Genomic DNA, 16,010 nt, shown 5'->3' with positions numbered 1-16,010 from the left:
CAGGAGAATCGCTTGATCCCAGGAGGCAGAGGTTGCAGTGAACCAAGATCGCGCCACTGCATACCAACCTGGGCAACAAGAGTGAAACTCTGCCCCGCACCCCCGACACACAAAAAAAGGAAAAAGAAACTGCTTTGAGACCTTTTTTCCTTCTGGCCTCGTTATCACACAAATGTGGCCCAGGTCGCTGACATAGACCCCACTATGTTCCCTCCAACGTGGGGCAGAGACAGCTGGCAAGGCCCATCCCAGCACCAGGGACAGATAAGCCAGGCTGCAGAACGGCTGCTTAGCGATGCTTTCAGATAAAGATCTCGATCAAAAGAGAAAAACGTAAAGCTAATCACACACATTGGGTCATTCTTGTCATACCCAACCAAGGGTCAAGAGGCCAGGGCGAAGCAACACTCAGGACAGGTAGAATTTCTCTGAGAATCATTCTCTGTAAGCCCGGCTGCTGGAACTGCCTGCCGGCGCCTGAAACCAGTTTACCTAATGTCTAAACAACCTGCTGACACGCCGCCCACGCCGCTTTACCCTCCGCCCTCCCCAGTCAGAGCTTGCCAGCCCCCACACTCACCAGTGCCAATGCGCTTTCTCAAAGAGCAGTAGTGACATTTCTCCTCTTCATAGCACCGCCAGCCTTTCTTCATTCTTTGGACATCCTAAAGACCACCCAGGCTACGCATGTCCGCAAATTACACTTCTTTCCCCAAATAAAACATTTTGATTTCAAGGATTCATCTCTGTATTTAATTTCAACACTGATAACAGGGAAATACACAGCAAAGAGACCTCTAACCCCAGGGGTTCCCTTCTAAGCACCCCCTGAAGCCAGCCCAGGCTTCCTCGGGGCGGGGAATGGCTGGACAGCTCTACCCCTGACAGTGGTCTCTGCCCTGTCCCTGACTGGAATGACTGACATCAAGCTCTCCTTCAGTCCTGGCCTCCCCGAAGTTCTCACTTAGCAAATTGCTTTCTAATGAGAGCACAGTGATTTGTCCCCATGTGTGGGCTGACAATGAATGAAAGAAGCAGAAATACATTGGGGACTTTATCTTAGGGAATAGCGGACAAGGATCAACCACAGCTCCTGTGGATTCGGGAGATTGGTTAGCCATGCAGGCACTGAGAGGGAAGAATGGGATCCACCTTGGGGACAACCTGACAATGTGTGTGCAAAGCACAGGAGTTCCACACAAGGAATCTGGTCTAAAGTAATTAGGGCCGAGCGCACTGCCTCACGCCTGCAACTCCAGCACTTTGGGAGGCCCATGCAGGAGGATTGTTTGAGCCCAGGAGTTGAAGACCAGCCTGGGTCCCATAGCAAGACCTGATCTCTATAAAAAACAAAAACAAAAACAAAAACAAAAACAATCCTGGGTGTGGTAGTGTGCACCTGCCAAAAAAAAAAAAGTGGCCGGGCGCAGTGGCTCACACCTGTAATCCCAACACTCTGGGAGGCCAAGGCAGGCAGATCATGAGGTCAAGAGATCGAGATCAGCCTGACCAACATGGTGAAACCCGTCTCTAGTAAAAATACAAAAATTAGCTGGGCATGGTGATAAGCGCCTGTAATCCTAGCTACTCGGGAGGCTGAGGCAGGAGAATCGCTTGAACCCGGGAGGCTGAGGTTGCAGCGAGCTGAGATCATGCCACTGCACCCCAGCCTGGTGACAGAGCAAGACTCCATATCAAAGAAAAGTTAATTAGTAACAGCAATGCTCCGAACTCAGGGGAAAAAAGAAAACAACAATATTTTTAAACTGCTAAGAAGACCAAAAATTAATTCAAAACCTCAAAACCATGTGGTAAAATGACTTCAATGGCATATGAAAAATCAAACTATCAGCCAGGCATGGCAGCTCAAGCCTGTAATCCCAGCACCTTGGGAGGCTGAGGCAGGGGGATTGCTTGACCCCAGGAGCTCGAGACCGGCCTGGACAACATAGTTAAACCCCGTCTCTACAAAACCAAAAAACATATCCAGGTGTGGTGGCACATACCTATAGCCCCAGGTACTTGGGAGTCTGAGGCAGAAGGATCCTTTGAAGGCAGAAGTGAGCCTTGACTGCACCACTGTACTCCAGCCTGGGTGACAGCATCAGACCTGTCTCAAAAAACAAAAACAAAAACCCAACTAACAATGATAGTGAAATAACTTAAAAAAACAACATTGTGGAGCAAATGCTTCTCAAATCTGGTGGTGAATCCAATCATCTGTGAGCTGATACAATCTACAGCCTGTGTCTGTATTTTCCCCAGCACCCCAAGCAATTCCGATGCCCCCACACTTGAGACCACTCCCAGAGCTGGAGGAAGATCTCCAGGGAAAATACCATCTGTAGCCATGAGAAGAGTAATGTCAGTTATGGACACCATTTCACTCTATAAACACATCGAATGTACAGAGAAAGAGAGGGTACGGAGAGGACCTCCTACCGGAAGCATCAGTTATCCTGGAAGGACGGAGGGATTCCTGTCGTTATATATCATCCTTCAGTTCAGCTGAGACATCATTCCATTCCGGCATTAGACAAACATCTAACACGGCCAGGTCTGGGTCACAGGCCCCTGGGGGTGGCAGAGCCTTGCTACTTCAGCCTCAGAGACACCCACGTCCTGGAGAGCCTGTCAGTAAAGGCAGCATCTGCACTTCACCCAGGACACAGGACACTTTGGAGAAAAGGAAAGAGTCTGCCCTGGTAGGACCTTAGGTCCCCAGGAGCCACAGTGAAGGTCAGACAGGATCAGGGGAGGACTGCATGGCAGAGGTGTCCTCTCGCTGGAGCTGCACACAGACAGCTTGTCAGCACAGGATCCCCTAGATTGAAGGCACTGGGGGTGTGGTGAACAGGGTAGGGCCCTGGATCCAGCCCTACCTGAAGGTGTCCTCCTGGGTTGTTCATCTAAATGCACCACTAGGCTGCCCCACTATGTCTTCTTTCTCTTAAGACCTTTTAAATTTGGATTGTCTAGCACAGGCAACCAAAATATTTTACCTGAAGCTCTATTTTCCTAGAAGTGGGACTACTGCATCAACGGAGCCTGTGAGGTCACTTTGAACAGGTATGTGTGTGCCACAGGAGCCTCCTGGAGCCGCAGAGGGGAGCCGGCCCCATGTGCTCCTCTCCCGGGCAGCCAGTCTGGAGAGTCGGCCGGGCTGCTGGGGGAGCTGGGGCATCCGCTGCCAGCTCAGAACTTGAGACCCAAGCCAGGTCCTCAGCCTCTTGACCTCGGCTCCTCTCCTCTGAGCAATGTGAGTGGTAACATTGCTGCTTCAGGCGGCGCAGGTGAGGAGGAAGGGGGAGGAGGAAAGGGAAGGTGGGGCACAGGGCCAGGACATCCACTGTGCTCAATCCAGGGTCCCAGCTGTGATGCCAACAAGAGGGGACCCTCAGCGGGTCCTGCCACCCTGGGCCTCAGTTCCTTCTGATCCAGGCGCCACGGTCGCAAGGGGTCAGCACCTGAGGTCCAGTCAGTGGGGAGGGATATGGAGTCTCTGAGTGTGGCCCCGGGAAGCAAGATTTTAGGGGGCTGGTGTCGGGGGAGGCTGGAGGTTCAGAAGGAGTGAAGGCACCTGAAGGGAGAAGCCTGGGTGGTGGCCTGTCCTGGGATGGTCTCCACCTGCCCCAGCCTCATTAAGCCCTGGCGCTTATGGGAGGGGCTGTCCATCCCCCTGCTGTTTCCCCTGGAGGTGGCCTCCCTCTGAGCCCCGCCCCCTGCTGCCAAGCCCCGCCCTCCTGCCGCCAAGCCCCCCCCCTCTGCCGCCAAGCCCCGCCCCCTGCCGCCAAGCCCTGCCCTCCTGCCGCCAAGCCCCGCCCTCCTGCCGCCAAGCCCCGCCCTCCTGCCGCCGAGCCCCCTCCTCCTGCCGCCGAGCCCCCTCCTCCTGCCGCCGAGCCCTCCCAGCTGGACTCACTCGGGCAGGCCCAGCAGGTGAGCTCCCCAGGACCCAATTCTGGCGGGGGTGAGGGGGATGAGGAGCCGAGGCCCCAGGGTCTGGCTGGGCTCCCTGACGGTGCTTCAGTGGGTCCCACTCTCCGTCTTGCTGCCCAAATGCACTGCGGAGACCCAGGCCAAGGAGCCTGCTCTTCTCAAATCTTAAAGCAGGCAGGGCGCCTGGGTCTCATCCCCTGGGAGGCTCCCAGAAAACCCCGCACATGGAGGGTGGAGTCCCTCCCGGCCCAGCGGCCTCGTCCCCAGCTCATTTTTACCACCCCAAGGGCTCTCTGTCCCGTTTTGCTCCAGACCCAAGGTGGGTTCCCTCAGTCCCCACCCCGGTCTCTCCCTTCCCGCGGCCTTGAGCCTAGCAGAGAGAGAGGGGACCCAGGGTGTCTGAATGGGTTCTGGGTGCCATCTGCTCTGAGAGGGCAGGGCCGGGCACTGGACACACTGCAGCCAAGGAGCAGTGGCAGGGGCTGGACCTCAGGGCAGGGAGCTCCCTGGAGTGGAGGGGCTGCTCCCCACTGGAGGGGGGACAAGCTCTTCCAGTCTAGAGGTTCCTCTGCCAGGGGTGGGTGCTTGGCTGGGGTGTGGTTTGCACTAGAAGCTTCTGTGTCTTGCCTGTGTGAATGACCTCCTGTGACATGCGCTCCGGGTGAGTTTTCTGATCTCCTGGTACCCACCCCTCCTGCACTGGCACCTGCGTTCTGCTGGGGTGAGATCGCCACCCTGTTGGGAGAGCCCCACTGCCCCCACCTCCTGGACCCTCTGCAGCCCTCCCCTCTGGCCCACCCAAGCCTCACCTGGCCCAGCCAAGGAGCCCTGTCTACTCCCACCTGAGCCAACTGCCTCCTGGCCCCTGGGCGGTTGGCACATCTCCCCAGTGACCCTCCGGTGGTTTCCACAAGCAGGCCAGGGATTTAGGGGGCTGTTTTCCTGACATGGTGTCCATCTCCTCGCTCAAGGACAGGGGACTTCCCAGTCTCTCCCACCTTGTAGCGCTTAGACCCCTGTGGTGTCAGTCCAGGCCCAGAGCATAGGACAGTCACTGGGGCGCTTGCTGGTCCACTCGTGTATCTGGGGTTCCCACTTTGGTGTCCAGGACAACATGTGTCCGAGACAGGGGATTGTTCATCCTCTGGGGATTTGCTCTGCAGAGGCCCGAGTCTGCAGAGCTGTGGTGCCCTGGCCCAGCTCCATCCTCCTGGGCCATCTGGGGCTGGGTCTGTGGCTGAAGCTCCCAGGTGATTCTGCTGCGCCGTCATCCCCTGGCTGGGTGGGCAGAGGCGCTGCCTGCTCTCAGGTGTTAGTGAGCCTGGTTCCATCGTGGCTGTCTTCCTGTGATTACTGCCCCCTCTCTGGCCCTCCTCGGATGCCTGCCCAGGGGTTCCTCGCTAGTGCCCAGCTCCCCCATCTGCCCCGGCCTGTGCTGTCCCTCCCTGTGGCATTCTCCTTTGCCCCTCCCCTGGTCAGGTCAGGAGAGAAGACCGGCCTGGGACTCAGTCTCTCCCTCCAGGGACCTCTGAGGTGTGAAAAATGTCTGATGTGTCCAGACCCCTGCTGGGGAGCCCACCACAGCCAGGGCCTCTCCAGCTGGGAGCACAGTCCTCAGTCCTGGTAAAGGGAAGATATGGAATGACCTTGGCTGTGGCTGTGACCCAGGGCTCAGGCCAGCCAGAGCGGGGACGGTGGCTCTCTGGTTCTGGAGCTTGGCCTAGGGGACACAGACTCCCCTGGGCCTGCCCATTGCACAGCTGTCCTCCTGGGGCAGGGGCCGGCTGTGGGCTGCGTTGGAACAGGGTCCCTGTGGCCTCCTGTGGGGGTCTCCCCGTCTCTCTCCTTCCTTCCTGTGCCCTCCATGTCTCCTGCCCCTTCCTGATGGCTGTGACCTTCAGCAAATATCTGCCTCTGAGCCTCAGTGTCCCCATCTGTCATGGCAGGTGGACTGGCTAGGGGGGCCCTGCTCCCAGCAGCACCTCCAGGAGCCCCCACTGTGGGGCACAGACCTGGCTCTGCCTCCCCTGTCCTGAGCTGCTTGTGCCCAGGGCTCTGGTCACCCCTTTCTGCTCCATGACCGTCCACACACCTTTTGGTTTACAGAGCCGGCCACTCCACGCAGCCGCCATCGTCTGCACGCAAGGCCTCAAGGACCCCGGGCCTCCATCCTCTCCTGCCCCTCAAGACCTACTGGGCCACAGGCCTGCAGCCCTTCCCACCTGTGACCTCAGAGATGCTGACCACTTGTTCCAGCTGGGCCCTGCCTAGGGTTTATCACTAGTCAGTCCTGCAACCATGGCAGCCTTGCATGTCCTACGTCCCTGCCCATGGGGCTGCCCAGCCCCCCACCCCTGTACCCTCTAGAAGGTCGTCCCCTCCTGTCCGCTCCCCTTCCCTCCTCTCCTCTCCCCTCCCCATAGGGCCTCATTCCTCCCCTCCTTCCTGCACTCAGCACTTAGAGCAAGGGCTTGTCCAGGGTGGAATGGTCGCATTTTGGCTTCTAAACTCAAGAGTCCCACGTCCCTGCCCATGGGGCTGCCCAGCCCTGCCACCCCTGCACCCTCTAGAAGGTCCCCCCACCCCTCCCTGTTAGGGCCCTGTCCCATCCCCTCCACAAACACTGAGCACTTATGTCTAATGACTCCTCTGGGCCCTCTCTGGGCCCCTCCCCTCCACCTCCTGGAGGCCCCAGGCCCTCCCATCAGTGCTTCTGGATCCTTCCAGGTGAGGCAGGGGTGAGGCAGGGGTGGGCAGGCGGGGGACCTGATGGTCTGTCCTGCTCTCACATTTCTTGCTGGGTGTGGGGGGCATGGCCACACCCCCTCTGCTGGCCTGGAGACTTAAGGTCCCCTGTAATGAACCTGAAGGGACAGAGCTGGAGGCCACCTGTGTGTGCAGGCCTGGGCCTGTGTGCCAGGATGGAGAACAGGCGCCCTAGCCCTGCGTGGGGAAGTCAAGGTGCTTTCAGAAGTAGGCTGCGGTCTTCCATGATGAGAGAAGGGGGTCCTGTGTGGACTGTGAGCCTGAGACGGGGGAGCCGTGGCTGCCCAGGTAGGGTGTAGTAAAAGAGGGAGGGAGGGGAGTGGACCCCGAACCCCCTGCCCCTCTGCTCCTTGGAGGGCCATGGGCACCACAGTGGGACTTGGGCCCAGGCAGGTCAGAGTTGCTTGACCCCAGGGCCTCCCGACCCCCTGGCCCCAGGGAGGGACACTGAGGCTCAGAGCCCTGATGTCTTGCTCAGGGTCACAACTTGGGGCAGTGCTGGGTCCCAAACCCCTCCCATCTCTGGACCTGGCACCTGTCTGGGTCTCCTGTGGCCTCTGGAGGCTCAGAAGGATGGGGTGGGCTGGGGATACCTGCCCAGGTGGGCTCCATCCTGACCCAAGCCACATGTGTACTGCTGGGGACACAGAGGCCTCAAGTCCAGCTACCAGCAGGCATGGCTGACCTCGGGGCAGGGACCCCGCTGTCCCCTTGCTCCCTGCCTGCTGGGGGAGGGGCTGTGTCAGTCTCAGCTTCATGCTGAGCTTAGGGCGGTTGGGTCTCCTGGCCTGAGGCTCTGGTGAGTGAGAGGGACGATCCCTGGGCCTGGGCCCTGGTCAGTCCCCATTGGACGCTGCCTCCTCTAGGCTCTGCCCTCCCTCTCACCTACTCCTCTGCATCCAGGGTCCTGCCTTAACTGGGCCTCACCTCTCTCCTGACTCCTGTCTTTCCCGCGACCTCCCTGTGGTGGCCACAGTGGCCCTGCAATCGGACCTCACTGGTGCCAGGGCCTGCCTGTGGCTGGCTCCCTCGGGATCAGTTCCCACCCTCCCGTCTACTCTTTGCCCTTTCTGCTCCTCAGGCCTCCCTGTGACAGACCCCACCTCCTCCAGGAAGTCCTCAACCTTGTGGCTCCCTCTGTCCCAAACACGCTCCAACACCCTTAGCGCAGACTCTCCCCTCCCTCGTTCCTTCTTTCTGACCATCCTGTCTCCTGGGTCCGTGCAGAGTCCCTGCTGTCCAGTTGTTGCTCCTTGGTGTCCAGCTCTCAGTCCCTGTAGCCTGGGTACCTCTGTCTATGAGGTTCTTGCTCATCCCTGCGAAGGCAGCATCTTCAGGGCAGGGGTCCGGCTCTCCCAGCTGTCCCTGCCCTCTGCCTGCGGCTGCTCCGCATCCACAACTCCTTCCCCGGCGTGCAGTGGGGTGACCCCAGGAGCCTGTTCTGCTCTACAGGGAGGTTTACAGACTTCAACACACCCTTTGGGTCAGCCATGCCCACTAGGCCCCCGTGGCTGATGCCCTCCAGGTGGTGGCTGTGATCAGGGCCCGGCACAGAGTCATTGACTGCCTGGGTCGCAGGCTACTTCCTTTCCTTTTTACTATTGATAAGCATAATTGTATAGACTCATGGGGCACACCTGATGTTCTGTTATGTGTATCAAATGTGTAATGATCGGCCACACACTGTGGCTCGCGCCTGTAATCCCAGCACTTTGGGAGGCCGAGGTGATGGGATCATCTGAGGTCAGGAGTTTGAGACCAGCCTGGTCAACATGGAGAAACCCCTATCCCTACTAAAAATACAAAAAAATTAGCCAGACGTGGTGGTGGTGGGCGTCTGTAATCACAGCTACTTGGGAGGCTGAGGCGGGAGAGTCACCTGAGCCTGGGAGGTGGAGGTTGCAGTGAGCCGAGATTGCACCACTGCACTCCAGCCTTGGCAACAAGAGCGAAACTCCGTCTCAAAAAAAAAAAAAAAAAAGTGAAACGATCAACTCAGAATATTCAGGCCATGCTCACGGAGCACTCATCGTTCCTAAGTGTTGGGAACATTGTGAATCTTCTCTTCTGGCTATTTTGGAGAATGCAGTAAATACAGTCGTTCCATGGCAGACTAGGGTGACTGCGGTTAACATGAGGCTTTCCCTGCACCCATGTGTGCAGCCATTTAGCATCCTCTCCACCCGCGCCCGTCCCACCCACATCCCTGCCAGCCTCGAGTCAGTGTCCACCACCATCCCATTCTACCTCCCTGAGAGCGCGGTAGCTCCCTGTGAGTGTGAGGACGTGCAGTTTCTTTCTGCCTGGCTGATTTCACTTCCTGTCGTGACCTCCAGCTCCATCCGTGTGGCTGCAGTGAGAGGATTCCCTTCCCTTTATGGCTGAATGGTACTGCATCATGTGCACCCGTTCCTTATCCGTTCTCCATTGACGCCTGTTTAGGCGGATTTCTGCAACAGCAGCGCGGCAGTGAATGGGGTGCAGGGGTCCCTGTGTGCTGACTTCCTTTCCTTTGGATGAATGCTCAGTGCTGGGACTGTGGATCCTCTGAGAGTCCTATGTGTAGTTTTGTTTCCTCTGGGCACTCTGAGCTCTCCAGGGGGCCGGCCCTTCCTGTGGATCCAGCCCCAAGGGGGTCTTTCCTGCAGGGGAGGGCTGGGCAGAGCTCTGGGAGAGGTACCAGGGGGCGGCCAGAGGCCCCACACCCTACCTCAACTCAGGCTGGCCCTGGAAGAAGTGTAACTGCTGCAGCCTTGGGGGCTCAGGACCAGCAGCTGAGACGCTGCCCAGGGCAAGGTGAGTGTCTGTGTGCATATGGTGGGGGGTGGAGGCTTTCTCTCCAGGGTGGCCTGAAATCCCATCTGACACAGGTCTGCTCCTGAATCGCCTGGCTGCTCATGAGCTGTGCCCTCAGAGAGGAAGAACGTATGCTTGTCTCACCAGGTGCCCAGATGCACCCAGTGAGCCCCCCACAAGCCTTCCACCTGGTCACCCCCAAGCCCCAGGTGAAACTGAACAACCTCCCTCTCTAGCGAGGCTTCCGGGTTGAAGCGGAGCAGCCTCGGGTGGAGCTCAGGCCTGCAGGTGAGTGCGCAGACCCAGGTGTGCATGGGACAGAGCCAGCCTCTCCCGGTGACATGAAGTAGGTACAAGTGGCAATGGGAGGCCTAGCCCAGCCTCAGGTGCCTGAATAACTTCAAAATCCTTGTCATCCCTGAGGCTCTGGACTGATGTGTAACCAGCAATCTAAGAACATTCTTCAGACACCTGCTGGACAACCCAAGAATCGAAAACTCCGGGTCAGCACTGGCAGGACCCGCCTCCCCAGGTCGGGCTGAGTGGCCGAGGCTGCACAGGACGTTCAAGGTGGTTCAGTGGAGTGTGTGTTGTCAGGATAGTCTTATTTTTGAAAAAATGGGACAAATGAAAATGATCACGTGGTAACAATGAACACCTGGGAAAATCCACAAGCGAATAAGCTCGTCCTCAAGGCTGGGCCTGAATGAAGAGGAAGAGACAGACTGGGGTTCTGGGAGCTCAGCCGGGCAGCAGCTCTGAGGGGAGGTGACTCGCCGCCTGGGTCCTCAGCTCCTGCAGAGAAGTTTGACAGTGAAGCCGTGTTCACATTACACAGCCTGCTCAGTGGCAAGGGGATTAAGGAGCCCTCAGAGCAAAACGTTTCTTTGACAGAAAACACAAAGCTAGTGTCTTCTTGTTTTGTTTTTGTTTTGGGACAGTCTCACCCTGTTCCCCAGGCTACAGTGCGGAGGCGCAATCTCTGCTCACTGCAACCTCCACCTCCCGAGTTCAAACGATTCTTCTGCCTCAGCCTCCCAAGTAGCTGGGATTACAGGCACCTGTCACCACACTCAGCTGACTTTTGCATTTTTACTAGAAATGGGGTTTTGCCATGTTGGCCAGGCTGGTCTCGAACTCTTGGTCCCAAGTAATCCACCGGCCTCAGCCTTCCAAAGTTCTGGGATTACATGCATGAGCCACCAAGCCCAGCTGAGAGAAAATACAAAGCTAGTTACACACACACACACACACATACACACACACACACAATTGTGTGTGTGTGTGTGTGTGTGTGTGTGTGTGTGTGTGTGTGTGAGGCTTGTGTTTTATTCAAGGCTTGTCAGTCTCCCTCCTTCCCACTGTGGGTGAGGTAGGAGGGATGGGGGAGGGGGAGGGAGCAGGGGCTAGGAAGCGGCGGACTGCAGCTGTCCTTCATAGACATTCCAGTGCAGTGGCAGCGGTCCACATGTCCAATGCCATGCTCCGAGCCCAGTTCTCCACATCCTGTTTCCTTGAGTGCTTGGTAGAAATTCTCCATCATTCCGATCCACTGGCCTGTCTGTTGGCAAATTGGGCAGCCTGGACCTAGGGTCTTCGCCTATAGGGTCTTCGCCTCATGGTCCAGGTTTCTCTGGTTCACATAGGCCTGGTTATGCCCACATTGAGGTGATCCACCAAAGCTTCCTTCAGGCAGGTCGCTGCAGTGACAGACTCTCGCCTCCTCTTCTCCTGCAGCTCTTGTGTTCGTTCTGCTTGGCCTGGTGTTCTGTTAGCAGGTGAGACAGCATGGTCACGTCGGGCCGGGTGCTGGGGACGCCTGCTAGTTTTATGTTTTATATCCATTACTACAACAGATCTTGGAGTTGGTCTCTTAGAAAAGCGGGAAGATATTTGTCCTTTGTTACATTCTTGAGTCCTTTTAAGTCTTATTTGGAAAAAGCCAAGTTTGTTGCTGCGTGTGTGTTTATAGGACAGAGCAAACAGCCATTCCTGGGCTGTGGACTCTGTGCGTGGGTGATTCTCTCGCCATGGCTGCTCTGATCTTGTCTGTCCCACATTCAAGGCAAAGGGACAAAAACAGTCTTTGAGGCCAGTCTTTCTGGGATTTCCCAGGTGGCCACCCGACTGCGTCAAGGATTGATTCTCTTTCTGTAGGAATAGAGACTGCTTTTAAGTAACTGGATGTGCTTTGCATTCTCCAGGTCTTAGTGCTTTGGGGAACTGCCCCATGGCTGACGGCAAGGAGGGAATCTGGCCAGTCAAGGTTTTCTGTCCCTTGGTCAGTACCAATGGTCATGACACACAGATATGGGGGGCTAGCCGCTCGCTGTGTGCCTCTCAGAGGAAGCGCGCTCGCTGCTGTTCAGAGACAAGCCGGTATTAGTTAACAAAGTGACATCTTACAGTTCTAGGTTCAGCGTGCCTATCACCTGGTGACCAGGAAACAAGCTCTGTGGGAGAATCTAGTGACCTGCCAGTTCTTCCAGCGTCCCCTCCCAGGGATGGCGCTGGGGAAGTGCTGAGGCTGACGCTCTGTGTCTCCAGGACCGTCCTCCTCCCTGCTGATGTTGGGGGCTACGACCGTAACCCGTGACCATCATCAACAGGTGGTCTCTGCTTTTCCCTTGAGCTTACCCTGAGGACCATACTTCAAGCTACAGATCGGAAGTGGGATCTTTCAGCAGGAAATGAGCGAGGAGCCTCCAAGGACTGTGTCCTCAGCCGCTGAGATGTGGGGAGTGAGCTTGGGACACAGGCTGCCCAGGGTCCTCTGCCCCCATTGTGAAGGGACGCAGTGGACCAAGCCATGCCTTCCTGGATTCTCAGCCCAGAGACAGGGACGGGAGCCCCTGGGATCCGGGTGGCACTTGCCGCCTGCAGGAAAGTCACGTTCTGACCTGCAGTTCCCTACCATGAACTTCAAGAGGGAACTCCCACTGGGGTTGGCTAACGCTGGGCAGTGAGGCCAAAGCTGTGATTTATGGATAAGAAGATGCATGGTGCAGCCACCAAAGTTATCCGCTCCAGCCCACACATTATCAGAGACAGAGACGGCACTTTTGTGTGTGTGTTCTTGAGTCCCATTTGCCGTGTTATCTCTGTACTGGGTGGGTCTCGGGCAGGAGGAAGGAGGCTATCATTTACTGGGTCCTTCCTATCCTGACATTCACAGTACATGTTGTGCCATAAGCTTTTCAGCTGTAAACAGCCTCAACAAGCAATTAGCAAATTTATTTCATTGGAATATTAGAAAAATAGGCCAGGTAGGGCCGTCGTGGTGGCTCGTACCTGTAATCCCAGCACTTTGGGAGTCCGAGGTGGGTGGATCACATGAGGCCAGGAGTTCAAGACCAGCCTGGCCAACGTGGTGAAACCCTATCTCTACTAAAAATACAAAAATTAGCCGGGGTGGTGGCAGGCGCCTGTAACCCCAGCTCCTTGGGAGATTGAGACATGAGAATCGATTGAGCCTGGGAGGTGGAGGCTGCCATGAGCAGAGCTGGAGCCACTGCACTCCAGCTGAGCATCAGACAGGGACTCTCTCTGTCTCAAAAAAAAAAAAAAAAAAAGAATATTGAAAAAATATAGCAGCCTAAATTAGGGTTTAATTCAGAAAGACAAGCCTTGATTCAGTCACTCAACAAATATATCAGTTTGATTATGATGCAACAAACACATTCCTAAAATTCACTGGGCTTTGCAAAATTGCACAATAAAAACCACAGGACTTAGCGGAAAAAATGAGGGTGGGGCAGGACACTCAAAACGCCTCATCAGTGACACAATTTTTTTAAAACGATAGGAACCTAATAAAAAGGGTAGGAGAGTTTACATGCTTAGTTGTTGAGGAAATCACAAATACTACAATGAGCATGGCACTTTATTCGAAGGCCTGAAGTTAGCTTGTGAAATAGATGAAGGGGTGTAGGCTGTGAGATGCCTGAAGCAGAAAACAGGGTCCCCTGGGTCCCTGGAGAAAATATGGTTTGGCTCCGTGTCGCCACCCCAATCTCATCTCAAATTGTAATCGGAATGTGCCAGGGAAGGGACCTGGCGGGAGGTGGTTGGATCACGGGGGCGGATTTCCCCCTTGCTGTTCTTCTGATAGCGAGTGAGTTCTCATGAGATCTGATGGTTAAGACTGTGGTGCTGCCCAGGTGCAGTGCCTCACGCCTGGAATCCCAGCACTTTGGGAGGCCAGGGTGGGCAGATCATGAGGTCAGGAGTCTGAGACCAGCCTGGCCAACATGGTGAAACCCAGTCTGTACGAAAAATGCAGATATTAGCCAGATACGGTGACACGTGCCTGTAGGCCCCGTTACTCGGGAGGCAGAGGCAGAAGAATCGCTTGAAGCCAGGAGTGGAGGTTGCAGCGAGCCAAGATCGCACCGCTGCATTCTAGCCTGGGCAACAGAGAGAGACTCCGTCTCAAACAGAAAAAAAAAAAAAAAAAAAAAAAGAGTGTGGCACTTTCCCCTTCACGTGCTCTCTCCTGCCACGATGTGAGACATGCTTTGCTTCCCCTTCGCCTTCCTCCATGATTGTAAGTTTCTTGAGTCCCTCCCAGCCGTTTGGAACTGTGAGTCAATTAGACACCTTTTCTTAAGTACCCAGTCTCAGGTAGTTCTTTATAGCAGTGTAAAAGTGGACTAATGCTCAGTGGGTTTGGCTCACCACCCAGCGGGAAACTCAGGTCGCTGGTGGATGTGTGAGGTGCGTGCACATGCACTCTGCATTCCTGTGCCCCTCAGTTCCACTGGGCTGTTTCCTGCATTCACCTGGTGTGAATACAGACAAAAGTCACACAGAAGCAATCGCAAAATTCACACTGTGCTAAAATTGTTCCCTAATTGTCCAAATGCACTGGAACGAATCTACGTTTTCTTTTCTTCATCTTTTTTTTTTTTTTTGAGACGGAGTTTCGCTCTTGTTGCCCAGGCTGGAGTGCAATGGCACGATGTCGGCTCACCGCAACCTCCGCCTCCTGGGTTCAGGCAATTCTCCTGCCTCAGCCTCCTGAGTAGCTGGGATTACAGGCACGCGCCACCATGCCCAGCTAATTTTTTGTATTTTTAGTAGAGACGGGGTTTCACCATGTTGACCAGGATGGTCTCGATCTCTTGACCTCGTGATCAAGTGCTGGGATTACAGGCTTGAGCCACCACGCCCGGCCTACGAATCTACATTTTCAAAGCAGGCACGGCGGTAGAATTGCGGTCGCGGAGTACCTACCACGTGTTAGGCACTGGTCTCGATGCTGCAGACGGCAGCGAGCCACGTGCGTCCCACCCTTGTGGGAGTTACCTGGCAATGGGAGAACCAGTCAACAAATCCACAGTCTCATTTCAGGCGATGGGAAGTGCCGTGAAGGAAAAAGGGGCAGGACAGGACAGCCAGGGATGGCTTTGTGGTAGCATTTTTTTCTTTTTTTTTTTTTTTTTGGTAGGTGGATGTATTTGCTTCCTGGGGCAGCCTTGGTGGCTTCAACAGAAATGATTCCCTCCCAGTTCTGAAGGCCAGATGTCTGAGATCCAGGTACCAGTGTGGGTGGTTTCTCCTGGGAGTTGGGCGGGAGGACGGTTTCCAGGCCTCTCACAGCTGCATGTGGTTTGTCCGGCTCTTGGCTCATGGTCACATCCCTGCCGTCCCTGCCACTGTCTTCATGTGCTATTCTCCCTGTGTGTGTCAGCGTCCAAATTCCCCGTTTTATAAGGATGCCAGGTATAGCAGATGCGGCCCCAGCCACTCCAGTATGACCTCATCTGAACTAATCACATCTGCAATGACCCTGTTTCCAAACAACGTCACATTCTGCGGTGCCAAGGGCTGGGAACATAACATGAATTTTGAGGGGATACGCTTCTACCTACAACAGTTGGCAAGGGAAGTCCCCTTTAAGTAAGTGACATTTGAACAAGAGACCCCCATTCCTGACTCCTGACACCACTTCTACAACTAAACTACTTGCACACAAGCCCAATACCCACATCATAAATTCTGCGTTTGGGGGGAACCCGAATTTAGAGAGTACCAGAAGTGGCTCTACAAGGCAGAACCTCAGGGTCGGGGAGCACACACCCTGCAGCCTGCGGTCAGGGCCATGTTGCTGGGGGAAGTGAGCAGGCGCTGAGCGCTGGCCTGCAGGACAGCTGCCATGGCCCCCAGGGTGGATGACGATATGCACATTGGGAGGTGAGGCCTGGGTCCATGTTGTAGGGGGTACTTTTATTTATTTGTTTATTTATTTATTTATTTGAAACAGAGTCTCACTCTGTCACCCAGGCTGGAGAGCAGTGGCACACTCTTGGCTCACTGCAACCTCCGCCACCTGGGTTCAAGTGATTCTCCTGCCTCAGCCCCCCGACTAGCTGGGATTACAGGTGCCTGCCACCACACCTGGCTAATTTTTATATTTTTAGTAGAAACAGGGGTTTCACCATGTTGGGCAGGCTGGTCTCTAACTCCTCACCTTAAGTGATCTGCTTGCCTTGGCCTCCCAAAGTGCTGGG

General features: G+C 55.6%; 1 pseudogene; it reads right to left on the bottom strand.

Moving 5' to 3' along the window:
- Positions 1-10,814: 10,814 nt before the first annotated feature.
- Positions 10,815-11,672, bottom strand: LOC116557670 (annotated as a pseudogene).
- Between the last annotated feature and the right edge of the window lie 4,338 nt (positions 11,673-16,010).

The sequence above is a fragment of the Sapajus apella genome, unplaced genomic scaffold, assembly GCF_009761245.1.
Source record: "Sapajus apella isolate SASKATOON/1434 unplaced genomic scaffold, GSC_monkey_1.0 scaffold20, whole genome shotgun sequence".
NCBI classification, from domain to species: domain Eukaryota; kingdom Metazoa; phylum Chordata; class Mammalia; order Primates; family Cebidae; genus Sapajus; species Sapajus apella.
Note: the sequence above shows the minus strand (reverse complement) of the source record. Positions and strands in the feature narration are given on the sequence as shown.